The sequence below is a fragment of the Opisthocomus hoazin genome, chromosome 14 (genome assembly GCF_030867145.1).
Source record: "Opisthocomus hoazin isolate bOpiHoa1 chromosome 14, bOpiHoa1.hap1, whole genome shotgun sequence".
NCBI lineage: Eukaryota > Metazoa > Chordata > Aves > Opisthocomiformes > Opisthocomidae > Opisthocomus > Opisthocomus hoazin.
The window spans coordinates 18921609-18944059 of record NC_134427.1 but is presented as its reverse complement, the minus strand read 5'-3'; the positions used below and the strand labels follow the sequence as shown (position 1 = coordinate 18944059).

The following is a 22451-nucleotide window of genomic DNA, read 5'->3' as shown; positions in this document are numbered from 1 at the left end:
CACAGACTGCTTTGCTCTGGCAACAGAAAGACAGGGAGGAGTCAGAAACTGGGATGGACATCCGCACTGGCGGAAGGCTGAAGCTGAAGTTTTGCTGGGCACAGTGCTGCTGGGCTTGCTGAGTGCTTGTGCCCATGGAGAGACCTGCTGTTCCAGAAGGCGTGTCTCCTCAGTCTTCACCTTCTCCCCCAAGACCAGAAATTTTGCATCTTTTGTTATTTGAGCTTAGCTTACAGGATACGCTGTAGCCTGTTTTGCCGAGTTACGTTCCTGAAGGCAAAATTGTTCTAGATTTTACATTGCATTGGAAGAAATCTGAAATGAAAATGAACTTAAATGCAGTATGACATACATCTCCTTGGAAGGTGAACCAATGTTTGCACAAGGATAAATGAATATATCTAAATAAACAGAAGACCTTCAGTTTGTGCCATGTTACTTCTGAAGATTTAGAATGAAAGGGTACCTTAGCAAATATATAGATAGTTAAATATTCATATTTAATAAGTAATGCACTTTAATAAGGTGCATTGTTGTAATAATGCATAATAAGGAACATTAAATGGTGAGGATGGCTTTACTGTCATCTAACATTCATTCTTTTGTGATCAGAGCAGCTCTCTTAGTAAGAAGCAACAAAGTTCCATCTTAAACTGACAGCGGAGGAGTGTGTTGAATTGCCAGGGAGACTGACACGTTATTCCGGTGGCAGTGATGGTGTTAAGATGCTGATGTGAAGAACATTTTAAGGGACCTTGTCCTTCTGCTGTCTGCAGTCTGAGTTAAACAGTTAAAACCAGGACTTCCAGCCTTCAGATACCCATCACTGTGCTGGCTTTTAAAAGCTGGTGATTTTTTTTTTTTTTATGGTGTAAACTTGCAACCCAAGATATTCAGGGACTCATCCTGATTTTCCTTTCACAGAAGCTTCATTCTCTTGTAATTACACTAGTTTCTTCACTTATGTTATGGAGCTGCTGTAAATGAGACGGGTAACTTAGAATACAAGCCTTGAAGGAGGTTTGTTTTATCAAGTATGCATGAAGAGTCCTGATCGGGGGGGAAAAAAGTCAAGCTCTTGGTCTTTTCTGAATTTGTAGTGTCCCCCCCAAGATTCTATGTATCTGAGCTGTTCGAGGTAACGAAGTTTCTGTTCTCTTTATACCTATCTTGTTCTTTAATGGAACTTCTCACCCCAACACGCAGAATCGTTGCTTCTGTACTATTAACGCTCAGATGGAGATGGTGACATGGCAACTGCGAATTAATATCCTCTTTTTCTTTGCCATCAGATGGATTGTTGATGTAGAATGTGAAGCAGCAAAGTGAAATACCCAGGGTGATGTATAAACGGGTCAACACGTTTTTTCAGGCACTTTTGCCAGGAATCGTAAAGTATGTGGAGCATCTATTTAAAATTTTATATTTGGCTGCGTCTCACTCAATTAGTCTATCAAATTCCTCATTAAAGTTCTTGAGCATTTAGAGCTACATAATTAAAATACCATTACACTTGGTGGAGGGGAAAAAAATCCTTTAAAGTGCTCTGTATCATTAAAAAAAAAAATCCCATCAAGGAGTGATATTGCATTAGTATTCATTACTATTAAAACATGTTGGAAGTGGAAGGAATAAAAAGGATTCGTTTTATAATGCCAACTCCAGGAATGAACTAAGGCTTCAACTTCATATTGATTTTTTTGGTTTCTGGTTTCTGTGTGATTGCTGTGTACATACAGGAAGACTTGATTGAGGAGAGACACTTCAGCAAGGCTCGAACGGTTCAGTATCTACCCATACATTCCTAAATCACTGATTTCAGTACGAAATGAATGATGGTTTTATGAACAGTACCTTTTATTTCCCCTCCGTGATTGCAGACAATGATATGTAAGAAAGAAATAAATACCAACAAACAAACAAACAACAAACCCCCAAACCAAACAAACAGTAATGCAGCAGCCTCTCAATGCGACAGGGAAACTGTCCCAGAACTAGTTCCCGTGCCGAATCAGGGATTTAAATACGGCAACTTGAGGTTTTTTGGATAGTGCTGTAGACTTTCCACCAGAAATTTGCTATGCTGTTGACCTGGTAGATTGCTAATCTCCTGATTTGTTTCTGCATTTTAATACAAGGGGCAAGAACACAGAGCCCATGGAACTCATGGGAAGGACAGATGATAACGGTCTCCGAGCAGGGTGGAGAGGTGTCAGTCCCCAGCTGGCTCAGCTGCAAGCAGGGTTTGGCACAAATCGTGAGTGAAAGAAATATGGCGTATTCATACATAAGAAACAGGATACAACACGTTTGAAAAAAACTAGTTTTGTTATTTTCATGGAGAATAACCTCTGGCAAAATTTAATTTGTTCTTCCCTTTGCTTTTTACTGCCTTTTAAAAATAATTGTATCCTCAGGATTTTCAGTAATTGGTTCTATTACACTTACAGTTAATTATATATTTTTGATTAATGCATTCTATTCTGGAATAATTTGCTTAGAATATCTGCTTGTGATTTAATTTCCAGGTTATTGTCCTTCTCAGTAACCTGAGGAACTGGCTTCCAGATAGTGGTGTTAATAGGTTTTGGTGACAAGTGTTATGGTCCAAGATAAATCAATGTATTGTAGGTAGTAAGCTTTATGTTGTCAAACCATGTCAAATATTACTTTGTAATTAAAATGAAATCAGATAAATTTGGTGTTCATGAAAACCACTGGCAAAGAGCCATAGTTCACAGCTAAAGCTCTAAAAAGACCTGGAAATGAAAACGTGCCCAGAAATACCAAAGCTACTTGGGTTCTGTCTGTAACAGAGAAGCAAAGCAAGACACTGAGTTCAGTCTTTGTGCCTACTCTTGACCTAGTCTTATCTGGGAACGAAGCTGTCACATTATATTGGGTTTGCCTGGCAAGGTGGCAACTGACTGCAACCCCCATTCCCTGTCCCCCTGCGCCGCACGGGGAAGGAGGTAGAGAAATTGGGGGTGAAGTTGAGTCTTGGAAGAAGAGGGAGGTGAGGGGGGAAGGTTTTTTTTTAGGTTTTTTAGATCTGGTTTTATTTCTCATTACCCTACTCTGATTTTATTGGAAATAAATTAATTTCCCCGAGTTGAGTCTGTTTTGCCCGTGAGAGTAATTGGTGAGTGATCTGCCTGCCCTTATCTCGACCCACCAGCCTTTCGTGTTTTTTTTCTTGCTCATCCAGTTCAGGAGGGGAGCAACAGAGTGGCCAGGTGGGCACCTGCCATCCAGCCAGGGTGAACTCACCGCACACACACTGAGCTCTTTATGTCAGATCGCTTTCTGTTTTGCAACGTTTTCCTTTAGTTTGCTTCTAGATGGGCTCTTCAGAGCCCAAAAGCTGCTGATTCTAAGTTAATTTTAATTTTTCGTAGTTAGTAGCAATGAAGTGTCTTGAACACTGAGGCAAATGGAGAAAAGTGTATTGTCAAAAAGAAAATATGAAAAACACAAGTACCTACTTTTTAAAATCATACTAGGTGTTTCTTATGGTAGCTGCATAGTACTGTCTCTTTATTTCCTAGGGTGATTTAATTAGATTGGGTATCTGTACCTAGAGATCAAATGATGTCTCTTACTACCTCATGAGAAACTTGCCTTTGAATTTATATTTCTCAATACCCAAGCCAAGCAGAAAACACTGATATTTGCCCTGTAGAAGATCAGGCAGCAAAAAAACAGAAAGGGAAGAGGATTAAATAATTGACTCTCATTTACTACTTAAAATATAAGGGAATGTGGTACCTAAGTGCTAGTGCCTTTTTTTCTTGTGTGCGTTGTTAGGATTAGACTGTCTTTGAGTTCCTAAACATGGAGAAGCAGCAGAACATGGCAAGAAGGCTCTGGTAATTGAGCAGGTGATTCAAACAGCGCTACTGTCTGAAGAAAACCCAGGTTCATTTTAAGGAGATTTCCGGAAGTTGGAACTGTTCCCTTGTTTACACGTTCTTGCCTCTTGATTTCCAAGACTTCAGTTAACGGGAGTTGAAACACTGCTGGAAATCCTGTCTTTATGTTATCCTCGCTGAGACTTTTTTTCTGAGAAAATCTTTTTCCAGAGGATTTCCTGTTGAATTTTGCAGGCACTGGCAATGTGGACACTGTGAAAAGGCACTGTGTGTGCCAGCTGATCTTTTTCTGACTAAACTTCTGAAAGTTCTGCAAGATGCTGATTGCAGCTCCTAAATTTCAGGTTTTTATGGCATTTACGGACTTTGCAGGTGATAAATCTATCTCCTTCCATCTTCAAACTGCCATGGTGCTATCTGTGTGGTAGCTTGCTAATGATTACTGCATAATTATTTTTGCTCAGCTAATTTCCCCCTCTGTATAGGATTTGCTCTTTAGTAAAAGATCTTCAGAAATTTGGCTGACTTCTGTGAGTGACATCAAAATGCCTTATACTGAGCTAAAATGTGAGTTTCTAGGTAGAGAATTCTGGTATGTGAGTTTCAAAGTAGAGAATCTTTTTAGGGGAAAAAAAAAACCAACAATCCCATACTTAAGAATAATGGGAATTCTTCTTAGTGCTTTCTAAATATGAACACTTACTTCTGAATGACCTAAGGTGTAAAGCATACTTCAGACAGTCTGGTATTTTTAATATAATTTTAGTACTCCCAGACATGGCCATCTGATAAGTTAATTAACGTGGCTCTGTTGAGTGGTTAAAGAATAGACAAGGTCCAAATAATAAAGACAATCAGTCAGAGATGATAATTGAAACTGCTCAGGGTTACATCTGCCTTTGGATCAACTTTCATTTAAAAGTCTCCTTCACGTAAATCTAATGAACTAGAGCAATCTAAGTCTTCATCAATAGCTAACCAAACAGATTCTGATTCTTCAAATAGTGCTGAGAAATCACAGCTCCAGTTGTAGTTAATGGACGCTGTGGTAGCTCAGCACTCTTGAAAACTGTTTTTTTAAGGAAGGAGGCAGGATCTGGCAATGATACAGTCCAAAAGCCTCTGAGAATAGAGCAGGCTAATAGTGCTTTTTTCAGTTGGAAAAAAGCTTCCCAAAGCTGTAAATTTTAATTAACAATTTATTGAAAGCCCTCATGAAACCTAGTATTTCCCCCCTCTGGGACTGCAGAAAATAAACATTCATAATGACTTTGGTATGAAAAGTTTAACATTATCTGGCTTCTAATCACAAATTAACTTCTCTTATATATTTGATAAACCACAAGAACATACCAAAACTGCATTTTTATGTAGACACGCACATAACATTTTTGGAAGCGTATAGATGTATAAACAGGTACGTAAACATATACATATATAAACATGTACGCTTATACATATGCACACTAAATTTGTGTATGTTTATATACATGTATACTTAGAACTAGTGGATAATAAATAAAACCTTCCTGTGCTGGCAAGCCTTTCACTACTGTTTTTAAATAATGATTGCATTCCTTGGTATTCTGAATAAATATTCCAGCTGTCTTCATGAGGAAAATATTAACTTAGTGTGTACAACCAGCAGCCTTAAACGGATCAGTAAATACAAGACAGCAGTCTTATTTCATACAGTTTTTTCTTCATCTTGTTTTATAATTGAGTAGGGTCTATAGATAATTAGATTCCTTTATGAATTTTATTAGGTTTTTAAATCGTTTGATGGTTTTAGTGTGAGGCGTCCAGAAAACTGAAGCTCTTGGACATCCTATATTTTTCATATCTACTAATATATCTAATTTTAAATTGGTGTCTGGGCGTAATGTGATGGAAGCGCTTTCATTCTTATCACTTCTTGTCTGTAAGCTCCTCGCAGACGGCTGTTGAACGGTGTGAGAGGGAGGCGATGAGCCGAGAGTGTTGTGTCTCGCCCACCTGAGAAGCGCGGCCAGGCTGAACCCAGGTGCTGCGGCTTCCTGCTGCCCTGTTGCTCCCCTGAGGGCAACGGCAGCTGCCAGGACTTACTGCAGCCTTGGCGTTCTTTTGGTGACTTCTGAGAAATGCAACGAAGAGTAATATTACGCGCAGTATTTCCATGTTTGTTTTCATGCTCTCCAAGCTAAACACATAATTCATGTTTTCAAATATTTTTGGTGCTGGCCAGCCTTACTACTGGAAGTAGTAATATTTGCCTGTCAATAGGGAGAAGTTACAGATAGTCCTTTCCAGCGGAGTACTTCCTCTGGGAGGAATGCAGGTGACAGTTTGGGTCTCAGAGTGGAGATATAGGCCAAAATAAGGTTTAAGGAAAAAAAAAAAACAACTTGCTCCTCTGCTTGCTTGGACACTGATAAGAGAAACGGTACCCAAGGTCTCTTAACAGGATCCTTAGAAACAAAACTCAGTATAAACACACTGAAATAGAGCAAGGGAAGTCGTGTGACCTTTTCTTTAAAGTTACAGGATATTGGGTACAGCAAAGAGGTGTCTGGTGAAGTTGGTCTGTACGACAGGTGAACAAAGCAGAGTAGCGTACCACGCCGGGGCCCAGGATGTGCACTGCGTGTTTGCCGTCAGAACTGTGTGTGTGTGGGCTGGCAAGGAGATTCTCTAGAAGATCGGGGCTGATGCAGAGCCGTCCCACACATTGGGTAGGATGGTACCCACGTGTGATGATACCCTGTTGTTGTCACCCCTTGTAATGCTACCTGTGTCATCACCTACAGCATGGGCCACATGCACCACTATCACACTGACTACCTGCGAAGCAGAATTCTTCTAGCGGTATCTTTTCTGCTTCTGGGTTTGTCATGGGTGAGACGAGAAGCAGAAGGAAGATTCTCACTCAGTCACCTGGGACCTTTCTCCAGCACAGCAGCATGTGCACCACTGACTTGTCCTCTCTGCTCCTTTTCTGGACTTGGCAGGTCAAGAGTGCCAAGTTTCTGATGCCAACCCTCTGCCGGGCCAGAGCTGGACGTGGCTTTTCCAGTTTGTTGATCACATTGCTACGTGGGCCTTGAGGATACAATGTTTTTTGCAGCACTTCTGATGATCAGTGGCTGTGGGCTTCTCCTAGTGTAGTGCAAAATGTTCAAGACAGCTCTCAAAATAGGTTCTTCCTAGGCACGTTTTGGTGTAAAGCTATGAGTAGAAACCCAGGTGTGGTGAAGGGTGTGTAAAAGTTCTCTTGGCTTTATAGGTCAATTTTGTGCATCTCCAGCTAATGGTATTGATCTTTCATATTGTCCATAGCTACTTTTACTTGTTTTCCTGTTGTCTTCTGTTCTTTCTCGCCAATGTTTTTTTAACAACTTTTCCTGCAATGGGTCCCTGCTATTTGCTGAACATCAGAGGAGCAGTGTGCCGTACAAAAACTCGAGCTTAGCACACAACTCAAGTTCTGTTTAAACTTCTGGCACTGAGCTTGCAAAGATGTCCTGAACTGACCGAGTGCTAGGTCATCAGCGCTCACGGAAGCCTAAGGGGTGTGAAGCTTCTGTCCTGGGTGACTCCTGAAGTCACCTTCAGCTTCACCCTGAGATCTCCCTTGGCCTCTTTCTAGCCAGGGAGCAGCAAATGCGGGGGCTGCCCAGCAGGGATGAGCTGGGGTGAGGCGCCGTGGGTGGGTGGCGGAACCGGGTGCTGCCAATGAGGTCCAGCAACAGCCGCAGAGATGGCAAAGGCCAGGGGCCCTGGGCTGAGCCAAAATGGGCCCCTGAGCAGGACTGGGTGGGGGTGTCAGGTGAGGTTGGGCAGGGTCATTAGGATCTATTAGTGCCCTCAAGGCTGTGATGGCTCCTTTGATAGAATTTTAGGATTTTCAAATGCTTGAATTTCAGGAGACCAAATATTAACAGCAGCTTAAAAATCTGTATTTTAAAGGCTAGGAGAGTCAGCTTCTTTCTGGTTAAAAAAAACCAAACAACAAAACCCAAGAAACCTCACTCTGTTCAGCACATGTGCACACTGAATTTCAGTCCTGCACTGTTAAAAACATACATTATTGCAAAATGTCCTGTTCTTTACCTATAATCTGGCAGGTGTCATGGCCTTTGGGATTTGTGGAGATCTTCAGCTGTGGAATATGCAGTATTAGGCTCTGTAGGATTTACAGCCACGTTTGTTCTCAAAGAGGAAAAAACGTTCCAGACCAGAAAATTTAAACCCCATTTATTAAGCCATTATTTATAAATTTCCAAAAGGGAACTTATCCAAAGTAGGACTTACTTTTGGCCTCATAAAAAATGTACAAATGCAAAATATGAACAGGATGAGGAGACAGGTATGTGCATCCACAGTTTTCAGCATCCAGTACAGCCTTGGGGCAGATTCCTCATTCAAGACGAGAGTGTCGTTCCCCGCCCCGCCCCCGCCCCCCCCCCCCCCCCCCGTAGCTGCCACAGTTGGGGTACTTAATAGTTCAAATTAATGGTTAGCCCTAGGCATGTTATCTTGTTCTGGATATGGCAATTTTCTAAGGCTTTTTACACCACAGAGCAATCCTGTTGGTTTGTGGATCAATGTCTGAGCTTGGATGTCAATTTTCTCACAGTTTAAAATGAGGTTATCGGAGCAGGTGGTTTGATTCAGGATCTTATATAGTGTATGCTTAACTTCATATAGAAAATAAGTTGGTTTGTACGGTGTGTCAGTAATGTTTACAATGATAGCACTCTTTAGGCATGAATTTTCATTTTGGAAATAGATTTTTGCTAGACTTTGAATGATGCAGAAAAATGGGCTCTGTAGAGTTAGCGTGAAGCTTGACAAGCTCTTCCGTAATTAGCTCAGTGATAACTCAGGAGCTAAAAATTGAGAATACAAAATGTTTTAATGCATATTCACATGGGATACTATTCATATCGGTCTGGTCATTAAGAAGCTGGTTCTGTCAGTATCTAAAATCGGAGAACAACGCATTTGTTATCATTTATGAAGCCTCAGCAGCACTAAGTGCTTCCTGTGGAGCCCCAGCTATTCCTGCAGAGAGTCTCTGCTCCACTCCCTCGCAGCTGCTGCTCCCTTGTAGTTTGTCTGTAATAGAACTAGAGGAAAAAAACATGTTCATCTCAAAATTTTACAACCAAAGTACATAACTGGTTGCATGGCTGTGCTTTGGGAAGAATGTGTTAGGGATTTCTAGCAGCCGTGTCCCTTGCAATTCGATTTTCTCATCTTTGCTGTACATCTCTCACAGCTTGGCTGTTCATTTGTGGTAGTCTGCCATGTTGTGTGCTTCAGAGCTACCCTTCATCGCCTCCCTGCACGCCAAGTGTGAGCGTTGGAAGGCTCATTGGGTTGCCTCCAAAATTGCTGTAGTTTGGTCAGATGTACTTGCAAAAAAACATCAGTCTCCATGCCTTCGGTGTTAGCAGTGCAAACTAACCTTCACCGAGTATCTAATATTCCCCTGCAAAACCAGCTTCGTATCATGCTTTTCACTGGGTCCATATTATTCCATTTTACTGTTTTGTACTTATTCTCCTTTCCTCTTATTATTTTTTATTTTTTTAATAAACTGCGCTAGTATCACATTCAGCCTTTTTCTACTTAAACATTCATAGGACAGAAAATTATTTGTAGAACTAGAAAGTACCTATAATGCGGCTGGTGACCAACCCAAAAAAAGGTTAAGTACTTTCAGAAATCAATACAGAGAATACATGTAGAAAAACAATGACCCTCATTATAAGATGCACTTAAAATTCCAATTTTAATATATTTCCTACCCGGGATCTCTTTTTTGCTTACCCCCTCCCTGGAAAATATGTAACTCTGTAGCTACTCCTTCTCATTGCAATAATATTACTTAAAAAACAATCTTCTTGCGTGTCCTCTAAGAACTGTGGCAGAGATCCTGGTAACATTTATTGAAGTTTTCAGGGTAATTGAGCTTTGATGGAGCATAGACACAGAAATAAGCTGGACAGCTGCCAGGAGCCATTTCTTAAGTGCAAAGAGGTATTTGCAGTTTGGAGAAGTAATGCATGCAGAACTCACATAGTACAGCAAAAGCTGACAGGATAAATCCTGGCTATAGGTCAACAGCATTATCTTCACATGGGGTTAAAATTGGGATTTTGTGTAAAGCAGTTCTAAATGACTTTTATAGAAATTAAGAGTGAAACATTGACTAGTTTTTTTATTAGTCCAGAATTTGAGCTTATTGTAGAGTCCTTTAGCTATAAATATAGTGCTGTTCTTGGTTTCTTACTTTACTGAGGCCTCTGTTATCTGATTTTTTTTTTTTAATTTTTTTTTAATACTTCCCCCCATCTTCCATCAAAGGAGGACTGATCTTCTGGTAAGGTACTAGTCTGGAACTGAGGGGAGAACAGTGCTATTACGTGCCTGAGAGGTAGTTAAATGGTAACAATGAAGTTGGAAGCCCAAGTAATTCCACTGAAATCTCCTAGCCCTGTTTTTCATAGCTGGCTATAAATTGTTGCTGCGTTATTGCAGAGGTGAGGTATGAACCAACGGTGTGGCTATGTGTGCAATATGTGCAGCATCCGTGCTCGCATCGGTTAATGACCAAGAGAGACCATCACACTTCTGGGCGCTTACTCCTTGCAGTCAGGAGGAGAGAGGCCTTCGGTCACGGTGGCCACAGCAGGAGTTGAGATGCTGAGAACAGACCAAACTGCTCAGATTTGGCATTTCCCATTTTCCCGTTGTCTTCCTTAGAAAGATCACAAAGATTTTGTAGCAGGATCTATTCCTTCATCTCAAGAGCATTGTTTTGCACAGTCTTTAAACTGCTAGGAATTCTGCGGGGGGGTGTGGAGGGGAAGCAGAGGAGGGAAAGGTCATGAGATCATGTAGGCAGGTGGTTCCATACAGTCTGAAACAACTGAAAGTTAGTTGAAGGCTCCACTGCTGGTGGCACAGCCTTGTCCCTGTTGGGCAGGCAGTACCTGGCTTTCCAGCACGTGCAAGGGCTTGAGGGCGTAAAGGTCTTCTTGCTGTGCCCTCTGTGAAAGCCCAAAGGTAGTTCTCAGTGGCTCAGATGGACGGGAGATAAGGCTGGAGAGAGCCCTCATACTGGTGCGTGTCGTGTCTCGTGGTGTTTGCAGGATCAGGGCCCAACACAAACACTGCAGTGGTTTTCATTCATCGGGCGTTATCTACTGGCAGTTTATAGCTGGATTAAGGCCCCTTTGAGCCACTTAGGTGGAATAAAGGGGATGAATCTCAGAATGAGCACAACTCCTAATAATATTGATTATTCTCAGCAGGCACATTCTCCCCCTCTCTTGGCACATACACACAAATCCAGCTCTTACGATTCTCGGTTTGTGATAGCTGATGGATAATCTTCTGTTTTGCTAATGCATTTTGCCATCAAAATCTGGGTCGGGGAAACTGGCAGGAACGTACCACTTGCTCTGCCCTGAATTTGTAGAGCTGCTCATCACATAGTCACTTGGTAAATCCTTTTTCTTTTTGCTTTGTGTCACTTTGCCCCTCTGGAGAAGTGGGGCACTTCTGATATAAACTGCTGCAATGCTGATAATTGTTGGTGCCAGTAAAGATGTCCTTAGTTTCATTCTGACACACAAGAATTCCAAGAAGAGTTATTGCTCTTGATTAACAGCGAACTCCAACTTGGTCGTACAAAAAGAGGTTTATTCTGCAGTCTCACGTTTGCCTGTGTGTGCTTCGAGACAAGCCTGTCACATTTCTTCCCCTGTAGCTTTGCTCGCCTAAGAGGAGCTCTTTGTAAACATCTGCAAGCATCCCGCTTCAGAGCCCCCTTTGAGATCTCCTGCGCTAGAGAGGCTGCACAAACCTGCCAAGGAGGCGGTGGGTGATTTAGCATCCGTGTTGCCTCCACTGCTGAGGAGTACGTTCTCAGAGGTTGTGGTGCTCCCTTTGTTTTCTCTGTCTCCACGTGTTTTCTGTTGTATGAGCTCTCCGGAGGAAAGAAGCGATCTTTTTTTGTTGCTGTTACTGGTTTATTTGACAGCAGGGACAGCCGACTTCCGATCCCATGGCTGCAGCTCTGCACATTATTCAAGTGCAAATAAATAAGTTTGTACAGTGTATATTCAAGAAGGAAGGCTGCAGCTCTCGTAAAGCATTCCCAGTCTCTCAGAGACAAACTGGGAGACATTTTCTGCACAGCTGTTGTCAGATGTGGAAAGCAATAAGCACTTAAATGAACAAATCTAACGAAGTTCTATTATTTAAATAGCCTAATTTTTTCTTCTAATTTTGTTTTATTGATATAATTTTGAAAGTCTGGTGGGAATGTTTTAGTTAGGTCTGAGGTACATATAGTTCATCAAAGCGAATCCAAATGGAATATCCTTCCTAATGTGTTTGCTGCATAATAACATAGAGGTTTTCTGTCTTCTGTGTGTGTGTTGATATGGAAAAAAGGGAGATTTGTTGGTATCTTGGTAATTGCCACACATCTAGCAAGAAAGGACAAAACATTCTAGGTTGATTTGCTAAGCACACCTGGCTTCCACACTAATTTCCTTTAACGGTAGATGCTCGCTTGCGCGATGTGCTATTGCTTAGTCTTTTACGCAGGCAATTTCAGGCTGCAGACAAAAGGTTTACTTGGGGACTGCCTCTCAGCCTACAGTTATGCAGCATTTTTCTATGCAACCTACATAAAAATCAGGCAGATTTCAAAATCCATGTTTGCCTTCTGTAAATTCTCTCCCTGCACGTGAATGTCACGTATTCCAAAGAGGCAGGTGAGAAAAGCCCCCACTCCAGTACGACAGAGAAATGGCGCAGCGATAGTGTAATCTTTGTTGTGTGTGAGGCCTGTAGCGTGGCATGCTAGGTTGAGGGCACAGATCAGTTTATTTTGCATTAGTTCATAAACCTTCGTTTAGCATTAATGTACAGTATCGTACAGTATAACGATGGCATGGCTGTTAGAGGAAATGGAGACAGCATTTGCATACTAACAATAAAGATGGGATAAACACCATTCCACTGATAGGCAGAATTAGGAACAGAAACAGCAAGTGTAAATTAAATGATTAGAATCATTACTTCCAAGCCATTTAGGATTTCTTTTCATTGGCAGGCACTGCCAGCCCGCTTCTATGCAGCAGGGAGAAACGCGCTTCTGTGGAGCTTGTTATGTTCCCCCCCCAAGAGGTGCCTCTGGGCATTTTGTAAAACTTGGTCGGGATTCTGAGGTAGGAGCTGTTGCTCACTGTGTGGGAAAATCACAAAGTGTACAGTGGTAGCCGGAGGCAGAGGAGAGGATGAAAGGCGTCTGAAAGAACACTGATGCTGTCATTCGCGATATAAAGCAAAAGAGCTGGGGCATGATGGTCCCGGGTCTTCTGCTGGGCTACCTAGTCCGTCTTGTTTCTTCCTTTTTGTCTCTTTGAATTTTGTTCTGATGGAGAGAAAAGATCACCCGTCTTAATTTGGGAGAGGGGTTAACCAGGTTGTGTAGCTTTACATTATGACTGAACACCTACTTCCTTTATCTTCCTTTCTATGCAGTTGTGGGGTAGGTTTTGTTGGGGTGTTTTTTCCATCAAAGTATCTACGTTTACTGTTTCAGTACTTTCTGCAAATATCTTCATTTGCTAGAAGGTTATTGAAGCCAAACATAAAAGCCCACCAAAACAGACTAAGTAAATTCAGCGTTCTGTTTGAGTGAAAGTTTGCAGGCTTTTTAAAATGGGTATTTACTATCTTCTAGTTCTCTGGGGATGGGGACTCTGTCAAAACTGCATCTGTTCAAAATTAATGGAATATTTTGGTAAGGATCACAAGTGTACTGACTGCAACATGAAGCAGGGTTGCATAGGTCCTCTGGAAAGAGCCGAGAGTCTCGTTAAGTTATTCTGGTGCTGTCCTGCCACCTTGATCTCAGAATGACAAATAGCTCATTAAAAGTGTCGTTGGTTAAGAAGCACCCGAGAACTGGGTGGACCTGAGTGCAACGGGTCAGGTGGTGCTCAGACTCAAAAATGAGGGGGGGAAAGAAGTCTCATGTCTAGAGGTCCTGCTGCTGCTGAGGTGCACAGACTGAGCCCGTCCCCGCTGGAGACCTTTCCTCGTAGGTCTGAGCTTCAGATCTATGCACATGTTGTCGTGTTCTAAACGTAGTTGCCCCTGTATCTGCACAGGGGGCAGAAAGACCGTTAAAAAGGATTCTTTATTCCTCCTGTTGTGGTGTGTGCTTGTTGAGATATGATACAGAAGCATGTGATGAACTATTTGTGCACAAAGCAGTATAATCTCGGGTCTTTGCTCTTTTCCCGAAGAGGTTGGCCATTGTGTAACAAAATGGAGAAGCGAGGTTCAGCTGTAACTAAATATGAACTGCTGCTCAGAGTATGTTTAAGGTACGTGATGTCTCTTACCTGTGAAGTATGGCAAGCCGCCAGTCCAGCCTGCGCAGTGTTCTTACTGGCCGTGCTGACTGGAGTACCTCTAAAGGATGTCCCTAGCCTGTGGTGACAGACACCAGACCCTGTCGAGGCCCAGTTCTCCAGACTTCTCTTTGAATGATGCTGATGTCTGTGGGGAAGAAAAGGAGTTCAGTCATCTTGCTAGTCAAACAGAATAACTGGTTTTGCTGCTATTTCCCTAATATTGGTAGCTCATCTGATCTCTTCTCTGACTTTTTCTCCATCTGCTGGGCCATGTTCAGTCTTAATTTTGTTTAAAAACAAAGAAACAGAAAGCTGTGCTCATGTTTAATTTTTTTTAAACTCCTTCAGTTATGCTGCATTTCTGAAAGCGTACTTGAGGTGTCTCCTCCTGTCAGTCTCGCTCCTGTTGAATCATCTCATATGATTCTCCTCTACAGACAGTAATTCTTTACCCACGAGACTGTTTTCATTTTGTTCTGAAACGAAAACAAGGAGCAGAGTAGCTGATTTGGATTATATTGATTAAAATCTATTTTTCTTCAATAAAGTCAAATAGAGTTTTCTCGCCATATCAATTCTATGATGATACTGAGGGCTTCATGTAGGAGCGCCACAAGAGAAAACACAGTAAGAAAAGATACAATGTTAAATCCAGTATGCTTAAACAAACTTCTCTATTCCACTGATTCCTAAATATATGGAGACCATATCTTCTGGGGATCTGAGTTAGTATATTTCTACAGAGAAAAGAACAGGCTAAATCCCTAAATATCTTTTTGCATCTTTTTACAAGTGGGGAAGCGATAAGCACCCCTCATTTAGAGTGAGAACTAATATTTAGTTTACAAAATTTGGTAAAAAAAAAAAAATCTAAAATATTTAGTTTATAAAATTTGGTAAAAAAAAAATCTAAAATTTTCAAAATCTCTCTGAAAATTTTTGCATTACTTGCATCTTATGTGTGTATTTCTATGCTCAAATTAGCAACCAAGGTGAAAAGACAAGATATAAAGAGGGAAAATTTAAATTGACCAGTAGTGTAAGAATAAAATACTTGGGATACCAGGGATATTGAATTAAGTCTTAAGTAAAATTTAATTTCACTTCTTCTATTAATGTTTTATAACCTACTTTGACATTACTGAACGTAGAGAAGGTACATGGGTGTCTTTGAATGAGTTCTACAATAACTGTATTATAAATTCTTATCTTTGCAAAGGTTATCGAGTCAGGACTTTCTCACAAGGGCACCCTAATATTACACTGGGAGGAACATGAAATGAGCACTCAGAATAAAGATAAGCTATGTTGTCTCAAGCACTAAATTAAAATACGGGTCCTCCTACCACCATGTGTAGTGTAATATGCAGAAAAGCGGTTAGAAATTGCTTGGAATTACTTGCACAGCACAAGTCCACATGAGTAAAACATCAGGTGGTCTGCCTGTCTGTCCTTTTACAAGCCTTAAATTCTTAAACTCTTGTCCCCCTGCCCCCCTCAAGTCATCGAAATGGAAGATTTTGTGCGAGCGTTCATTTACCGTCTGCCAGCTGGGACCCGAGGAGCTTTCTGGGCTGGATCACAGTTCCATCCTCTGGTTTCACCCAGACATTTTAGCCCAACTCCCCGTGAGTTTGAACTGTACTATCGCACCAGTCAGCTGAACTGCTGTTATTAGCTCTTGTTTGGTGTCTGGGTTTGCTCTGCAAACGGGGTCTGTGATGCACTGCACTTCAGTCTTGAACCACTTCTATTTTCAGGATGCAGTTTTGGCACAGAGCACCAAAAGTGAACTTTCCTTTCAGCTAAACAAGTCCATCTTCCTGACGGAAGTCAGTCTTCTAACCCGGAGTTTTCAGCCTGTTGCTCATGGAGAAAAAAAGCCTTTGACAAAATGATCACATAGGAAAAGGTGTACGCTAAACGTGCAGAAATAGGCCCTCTGCCTTTTATAAAAAGAGCAAAAAAAGAAAAAATCCAGATTTCAGAGCTAGTCCTAGAGTCTTAGATCCAGAATTTAACCCATTTCATAAATGTTCTTTTTGATGCACTTATTAAAAATGAAATAAAAATTGAGTTAATTAAAACAAAATAAAAAAAGATAGCCTGATGCTTTGGCAAAGCACTGGAGAGCCACTGATGGTAGAATTGCTGGAAAAGTAATAACGCCTCGTGATTAGATACCAGTTTTCTCCAGCTGTGCTGTTTCCACCACACTGCTAGGAGGAGATGCTTTGTTTCCTCTGGGGTGATACAACTTGATTTGAAAAGGAAGTCATAAACTGTAACGTATGATACTGAGAAATAAGGTTATTAAAGGAATTAGCAGACAGTAAGCTGCTGAAGGCTGTCAGGGTCTATAAAATTAGAGTGGAAATGGTATTTGTTGACATTTGTTTTTTTCAATTTCAATGACTGAGGAGAGGAAATCCAAACCGTGTGTAAAGTTGGAGGATTCTGGTAACTTGTAAGGAAGGGTGAGTGCTTCTGCGAAGATATATTTTTTGAGAACAATGCAGCAGTGGCGATAAGACTGTCTGAAGAGTGTTTCTGATACGTGGAAACAGTCTGCAGGTAATTAAAATTGAAATTTTAGAAACATTGTGTATCAATCCCTGGACAGATGTTAGCTCTATGACTGTTTTGCAATGATCCTGGTACTTCACTGCCGCTGTTTCTGTCTTCAAAAAAAGTCTGCTAATATCTCTTGGCTGTACTTTGGCTGAGCAGATGCACAAGAGGAAAGTTGGCATGCTGTCAGCGGGCTCCGTAGGTTACAGATATTCTATCATCTCGTCACCAATTTATACGGAGGTCAATAAAACACTTGCAGGATTCAGGGTTTTTGTGGGATTTTTGGTGTGAGGTTTATTTTATATTGGGAAGATACTTCAATTTGCAGGATGCAAACTGGTATAAAAATAAATAATTTAAAACAGGGAACCAACCCAGGAAACTCTGTGCTTCGGAAATATTGGAAAACATTATTCTTCTCCACCCCTTCTGCCTTGGGAATCGAGGGACTGATTGTGCCTTGTTGGTCCCTGAGCAGCATTGAATGGTTTTAGATCTGCTCCAAATTTTACCCAGCTGTTCATGGCTCAAAGAGCGAGTCTCTAAAGCAACATTTCTGGTGTCTGGCCACATCTGCGCCTTCGTGCCCAGAGCCCCACAGAGGCGGGCACGGAATGGCAAACAGATTGGCCTCTGCCATCCCCTTACGTTGTGAGTAGCTGTACCATTACGTATACGGGGATGTTGCTATTTTTAGTTCAGTAAAAATATCACTGTTATCCAAAGTATTCATTTTTGGTTTTGGAGAACAACTACATGTCTGAAAAGACTTTTTTTCTAAAAAAAAAAAAGTTGTTTAATAAGCAATGTGCTTCCCCTCTGGGGACACATGAGGGGATTAATGTGCTGTATTATACATCTCTGCCTACGTCTCTCTGGGAAGTCAAAATTGATTCACTGCAATTGTGGCTACGCCCTGAAATTTCACTGAAAAATACTGTAGTTTCCAATCTTGCTGTCCACATTCACCATTCTAAAAGACTGAAATAAGATGATATCATCTCATTGGGACCAATTTTCTTCTGTCATATTTAAGCACTACAGAGGGATTAACGATTTAATAGCTATATTTCACTGCTTAACAAGAGAAACATCATAGTATTTCTCATCCTGTTACATGTGCCCCTATCCTGGTGCTCTCTTATTAAATATAGATTAGCTTTCCTGGGAAGAAAAAGTGCTATGTTGTTCTGATGCTTTAGATCTTTCTTATTCTTCTCCAAAATAGTTTGCAGAACTTCCCCTCCTATTCTAATCCACAGTATGATCATTTCTATTTTGAATATTTAAATGCTAAACAACACTGTTTAAATATCTTTTTGATCGAAGCAGCTAGTACTCTGTGTGAAGTTTTCTACCCGTCTGCCAATGGCTTGTGTCCAAAGGTTATGGAAGTGGGGCACCCTGCTCCATGGCCCTGGGAAAATACATCTCCAGAGGAGGAGACCAGATTATTCTCCTAGAACGGAGTTTGAGAAAACACTGATTCTAGCAGTTGGACTGAATTATATTGGTTACAGTGAATAATAATTTCATTTTAATTATGTTCCTTATGTAGAACAGAAAATCAGAGCTAATCTTATAGAGCACTTCTTTTGGCCTTCAGCCTTTTTACACTGAAGCTCTGTCAGGTAATGAACAGGAACGTTCTTTTCAAATATAGACAGTATTTAGTGAAAATGCATAATAACTTGCCTATTGCAAAAGCAAACCAAATGCAAGAGACAAAAAGCAGCATATTTCCCATCTCTTTCTTCAATTCCTGAACAGCAATCACTTGAATCTTTAGGCTGGTCATGTGCCAATTGCTAAGCAGACTTCTCTAGTGCACCTCTGAAGGCTTGTGTCCACTTCTTTTTGAGCAAGAGAGCGAGCTGTATGTCAAGAGAAGTTACTGGCTTGAAATAGAAATAGTCTCAAACTTATCTTGGTGGGCCAGGGTGTTGCGTCCTTGTTGAAAACATCTCATACTTCTGAGAGAGTAAGGAGTGAGATCAGCTTCACGTCCTCGCCCCGCTTTCAGTTTTCAGTTTATAATGACATGTCAAGCTTTTCTGGTTATCATGCATTGAAGTTATTGTCAGTAAAGTTTGTCCCCATGGAATGGTGACATTACCATTCTGCAATCCGACTTCCAAAAGTTGTACACCAGGAGGCACAGAGGCTTTTTGCCTGTGATGCCTGCCAGCAGCAGTAAGGAAAGAAGCACCAGGACATCTGAAACCGGCATATCGCATTTTGGTAGGCAACGATTAGCGTCGAGCTATGTAAGATAGTAACACTAAGATTGCTATGAATAATAGATCATCCTTTTATTTTAGAACTAACATTTTGATTTAAACTGTTATGAATTTGTTTTTGGATTACTTCATTTTGAATATGTGCTGCCTCTTCCTTTTTTCTAGTAAGGCAGAAAATGCCTTTTGAAAAATCTTTGTGTTTCTGTTGACCTATGCAGTTGTGTAGCTTTCAGCTTTAGACAGTCTGGGTGAGCAGCCGACATGGGTGTTTCAGAGGAGAATCAGGATTTTTAGAATGGCTCCCTCCCCTTCCCTTCTTCCCCCCTAACAAGGAAAAAAAAAAACCACCTTCATTTTATTTCAGTGGGAATTAATTATGTCATAAATCTATTAGTCAACTTCAAAAGTGCAAGCTAAAGCTGTGTTGGAAGACATAATTAATGTTTAGAAAATCGTATAGTGCTTTGTGTCCATGCTGGAAAGCGTGAGAGTGACAGGTATATTTTATGCTGTATTTCAATATCTGTGCTTCTCAATCGGTTGTGACCGCCAGCTGTTTCCCAATAGCCTTTTCAGGAACAGGAGGACTTTTACTCTACTGTCCATAAAAATATGCCTCTGCTGTTACCACTAAACTTTATGTAAGCCATAAAATATCTTTTGGCTCCGACTTGAAACACGAGGAGAATGTTTGCACAATGAACATCAGACATTGTCAATGTTAATGTGTAATGTCTGTTGGCAGAGTTGTCTGTAAAGATTTTTTTAGCCAGCCAAATGTTACTTCTATTTCACTCAGAACTCATGTCTGTCATGCGATAGGAAGAATAACAGGTTGTATTAAAATTGGCTACAGGCGATTTCATTTTTTTCCTGTTGCTAGCCTTTTGAGTAACTCCTGGCAGCAATTATATATAAACCATGTTATTTTCAAGCCTTCCTTAGCTGACTGTGGATAATGCAGTACTCTACTGAAAACCTTATGGCAATTAAAAACCAAAAAATTATACACACATGTACACATACATAAATGTGTTTGATATAGATATCTTAATGAATATCTTCAAAGTGATGTGCTAGGTCTTATCAAAAATGTGTAAGGAATGGTAAAGCATTGCAACTAATTCCACCGGTTTCTGAATTATTATATTATTAGTATCCACGGTGACAATTTTTGAATCAATTTGGACTATACTTGGAATAGAGATCTCAAGCTTTGTAATCGATAGTGTGCTAAAACATCTTTTTTTATTAGATATCAAAGCTACACATAGCGAAAGAGAAGAAACAATCCAATAATACCTGTTTTGTTATCTTTAATCTTGTAAGGTTGTAAGGCTTCAGTACTTACTATTGCATATAATACAGACGTATTATTGTGCACCTATCTATGTGTACACGCATTTGTGCACAATTTCTGATGTTTGGATGGTATGAATACTTTATCTAGCTAAATCCTTCATATTTTTAATATGGAATTTTAAACCAGTCCTGTATTCTATCCGCAAGTAGTGGCGCGTTTTCATGTATGGGTTCCTTTTCTTTTGCTTAAACAAGAAGTTTCAAGAATTTTTGTGAGAACTTTCAGTCAAGACATTCAAATGAAAGGGGAGTTCATTATGTGGATGCCCAGGTATCAAGTTAGTCATTATTCCATGTGGAGCAGACTATTGAAAGGAGATATTTCGCAATAGGGTTTTCTGAATCTAAACTATATCCAAATGCTTTTTCTAGGCTTGAAGAATGTATGGAAGTAACAGACTGGAAGAAATGTAGTAGTGGAATTCATCAAGAATTAGTCATGGGACCAATTAAAAATATATTTTCAAGAACGATATAGATTGTATAGATGTTGTGCTGATGAAGTCTGCTGTGCATAAAGATAAGAGGCATTGTCAGTACAAAGGAGTATTAGAATATTATACACAAAATAGAGACCCATAAGAACTGTGAAAATAAAAGTAAATTAAATTTACTAGTATGAAAAGCAGATCCACCCATATGAGAACCCCTAACACTAACTTCTGGCAAGGTGAGAACTCATCCAGTGGGAAGGCATTAGGTATACAAGTTGATAATGAGATGACCATGGTTGCCTGAGTGATAGAGCCATAAAAAGGCAAATGCAGTCTTTCAAAGCACTGGAAATTCTTTCCAATAGAGAGGAAAGTATGCTAAATTGTAATTGTGCAAAGCATTTTTCAGCTGTCTGCTGGAACACCATGCACAGTCCTGATCACTTGTGCTCAATATAAAACCAAAACCAACCAAACAAAAAAAACCACCTGACACCAAACTTGGCGAAGAGAAGGGCTGCCAGGCAGATCAGGATTTCAGAACCTTCCTCATATGAAAAAACATGAAGGTAGGCTCCCTTAAACCAGTCACTCGAAGCTGAAATCCCTTCATAAATATGCCAGGGAGGTAAACAGCATGGAGGGAGACAAATTAGTTCACGAACAGTTGAACGTGAGCCAAAGAATATGTGGCTATAAAATTACTCTGAATATACTGGGAGTTCAAGCAGGGTTCCTACCACGGGGGGAGCGGGAAAGTAGCGAAGTGTCCCTGGCGCCTCCCGCTGCTCCTTCCAGCTGTGTGCTCTCAAGAGTGCTTGGCATCACCCAGAAAGGAGAAAGAGCCCAGGTAGTTTAGCAAGATGCACGATAGTCCAGCTTTACGTGGACTTTGGAAGTAACGTCTAATCGGCATGTCTAAGAGGGAAACATGCTTACCCCGTCCTGTAACAGGTAATGAACAGATCTGGTGTTTGCTTGCAACTTTCAAGTTAGTGCTCTGAAACCGCAGTTGCAGGCGCTGTTTTAAAGCACGGGGAAGGTTGTATCTTTGTGCTGAGCCATGTGGTGTGCAAACTTGTTTTCTTTCTCTCCTAATATAAGCTTGTTCTTGTGAAGGATTCCGATTTTTGTCTTTTCTAGTGTCCTAAGAACACACAGAAATCCTTTCTATGTCGCTGCTTTTCCATATGCTTTTGACCACTGCTGTACCGAAACATCTTAGGATCACAAATGAACATATTTCTTCTTCTGTTCTTACAAGAATCCTGGGCTAAGTATTTATTCGTATTTCACAATTGAGGGACCACAGTGGAGGATAAATTTAGTACCTTACTTACAGTTTTCCTCAGAGAAGTCAGGAGTTTAAATCAGCTTTCAGAATCCTTACTTGGTGTCCTACCCTGTAGGCCATTCTTTCCTGTTTAAACAGGCGAGCGTTTGCTATGGTGGGGGAAATCAGCAACTGATGGCCAGTACAGGTGTTATAAAGAGGAGTTCAATTTTGCACATCTTTTCCCACAAGAGAAGATGGACACATCA

At 40.8% G+C, this 22451-nt stretch overlaps 1 protein-coding gene across 2 annotated transcripts in view; it reads left to right on the top strand.

Annotated features, from left to right (window-relative positions):
- Window positions 1-22451, top strand: part of TENM1 (teneurin transmembrane protein 1) — a 1260898-nt gene that overhangs the window by 325703 nt on the left and 912744 nt on the right. The gene's annotated exons all lie outside the window — the stretch shown is intronic.